Here is a 2,905-nt window from a genome sequence, read left to right on the forward strand (position 1 = left end):
ATTTTACCTCCGAGGAGTACTCAAAAAGGTTTATTACTGTATATACTTGGGGTGTTCACAGTTCGTTCCAAATAGTGTCTCAAAATGTAGACGTCTACATTTTAAGACGTTTTCTAACCGTAAAATCTGTGGTGTTGTTGTTTCCCATACAAAATTGGAAAACGACGCCGTCTACATTTTGTCACACTCAAAGGTATGTTTTTTACGCGTCTACATTTTGCAACCTCGCAGCAGGGTTGCATTATGGCAATACTAATCGCATTTTTTTTATTTATTGGGCACATTTTCTGTATTTGCATTTAATTTGAGCGCAATTTCTGATGAAAAGAAACAAATCAAGGAAAAGAAATAGCAAATATTAGGAATTGGTAATTAAGTTAAATAATTACAATTTTTCAGAAACAAAATCGAAAGGCGACATATGAAAAAGCACGCAAAGAAGAAATGTCTGGCAATACCAGCAAAGTTTTGAGACGATTTTGCGACGACTGCTAGAAAGGGGTGCTCACAGTTTGATGCTAAAGATGTCTCAAAATGTAGACGTCTACATTTTCAGACACAATTTGGAACGAACTGTGAACACCCCAACTGTGCTTTTCGCTTATTCTCTAATTACCGGATCCGGTCCGGATTGTTAGGGAAAGAACCTTGTATTGGATCGTGGTGAATTCACATTTCTCAGAAATTTGACAACAAAACAAAATGAAGGGAGTATTTTATTTGCTAATTTTTGCGATTTCTATTCTTTAATGTAAATTTTATGTATTTTTAGGATATGGTGAGGCAACAAAGAAGGCACAGTTTGAAAATGAAGTTATTAGTATGAAGTAGCAGCGCAGGCACATTTGGAAAATTATGCCGATAAGCAAGACGGAATTTGGAAAAGTAAGTGCCTGGTTGCAGCATATCTTTGTATTAAAAAAGTATTTAATTAAATGAAATTGTGCTTAATAGAAATGTTATAAATCGAGTGGCGTTATTTAAGATATGCTCCAAACATTTAGCGAAATTTTTTTCGTCTTCTCAACGTGCTAAGTTACAAGTTAATATGACTGCCACCACGGCCGGTAAGAAGCCCGAAGCAAAGGGCAAACAACCTTCCAGGAAGCTGCCTGCTGTCCCCGAGTCGTAGCTGAAGTTCAGCAAGAAGCAGGTCAGCAAACGTGCTACCCTGATCAAGCGTAAACTAAAGCGCTCTGCTGTGATTGCACTCCGCAAACGTGAAAACTTGGTGCATGCTGAGAAATATCAGCAAAATATCTCGGCCCATTCTACGTGCCTGCAGAACACAAATTGGCTTTTGTGATCTGTATCCGCGGTAGCAACAAAGTTGCACCAAAAGTGCGTAAAGTTTTACTGTTGTTCCGTTTTCGCCACATCAACCACGGATTGTCCATAAAATTGAACTATTAATATGCTACGCATTGCCGAACCCTATATCACATGGGGTTATCCAAATCTTAAGTCAGTTCGTGAATTGAGCTACAAACGTGGAATTGTCAAGCACAACCATCAACGTGTCTCAATCTCTGCCAACTCTGTGATCGAACGCAAATTGCGCAAAGCGCACGATATTCAGTGCGTTGATTATTTGGCGCACGAAATATTCTCTGTTGGATCCCACTTCAAGAACGCCTCCAACTTCCTCTGGCCATACAAGCTCAACACCAACCGGCGGCTGGCGCAAGAGGGCTAATCACTACGTTGAGGTTGGTGAATTCGGTAACCGTGAAGATGAGATCAATAAACTGCTGCGCAAGATGGTTCAAAGAAATTTTTTGGTGTACAAGGTGGAGTATTTTTATTTCAAAAATATATAATAAATAAAAATAGAAAATGTTTTTTTTTGTAACTTTCTGCAGGTTTAAATCGCAGCTAATAGACATAACGGCGTCTGGCGTTGGTCTTGACGTATATAGAGTTAGTGGGTTAGAGAGCTAAATATACAAGCTAAACTTTTTTTGTTAATTAACGATGCATTTTACTAACCAGCCTAATCGTGAGTTTCGCCAGAATTTTTTTCACCCACCCGTGGTGAATACACCGAAACGAAAAGTGAAAAGGTGACTCGGTTCGAGAAAATGAAACTCATGATAAGGCTGAATATGTCGGAAACTAAAGCAGATATTTAAAAACAGCTGACGCTATTTGAAAGATCTTGATTACTTTAGTACGACAGCATTACTAACGTAATTTGTACAAAATTACCGAAAACATTTTAGTCAATTACTCGGAAACTAAAGATATCCAAAAAACTGTTAACAAAAATCGAAATATCTTATTTTAATATATATAAATGCATCTTTAACTAAAAACTGTCAAAATGACGCTTACGGAAATTTTCCATTCAAGAGACGATATTTGAAAGTTATTGGCATAATTTCGAGCCTGTATGTAAATTTTCGGCAAAGGTTAAGTTCATATGCTGAAAAGATATTTTCGCAGATTCACAATTTATTTAAAGTATATCATGAGCCCTGATTCCAATTCCATGTGAATAAATCGCTCCCATAATTTAATTTGTGCATTCAATATATTTCACAATTAACTTAAATACTAAATTACAAATATTTGAGCAACGACTTCGACACAGTATAATAAAAAATGGGTATGTATTAATAAAATAAATATTCTAAATACATTTATATATCGGTTAAACCTGAGATGTTCAAGCGCACTGAAATATTTTTGCTATCCATTTCTCTAGTGCTAAAATAATTTCACAACCTTGAATTGCTGCACAACACCCTTATTGCCGAAAAAGCGTTGCTTACAACACTTGTCCTTTATGGGGACCAAATTTGGTGAAAAAAAATAGCTAAGTTTGTTTACTGGATATACTGAGGTATATACAGCACAGTATATACAGTAATAAACCTTTTTGAGTACTCCTCGGAGGTAAAAT

At 36.4% G+C, this 2,905-nt stretch overlaps 1 pseudogene; it reads left to right on the forward strand.

The window, feature by feature from the left end:
• The first annotated feature begins 696 nt into the window (after positions 1 to 696).
• LOC118749246 lies at positions 697 to 2,436 on the forward strand (annotated as a pseudogene).
• Positions 2,437 to 2,905: the final 469 nt, after the last annotated feature.

This window comes from Rhagoletis pomonella, unplaced genomic scaffold, assembly GCF_013731165.1.
Source record: "Rhagoletis pomonella isolate Grant_MI unplaced genomic scaffold, Rhpom_1.0 Rhpom_scaffold_00014, whole genome shotgun sequence".
In the NCBI taxonomy this organism is placed as follows: domain Eukaryota; kingdom Metazoa; phylum Arthropoda; class Insecta; order Diptera; family Tephritidae; genus Rhagoletis; species Rhagoletis pomonella.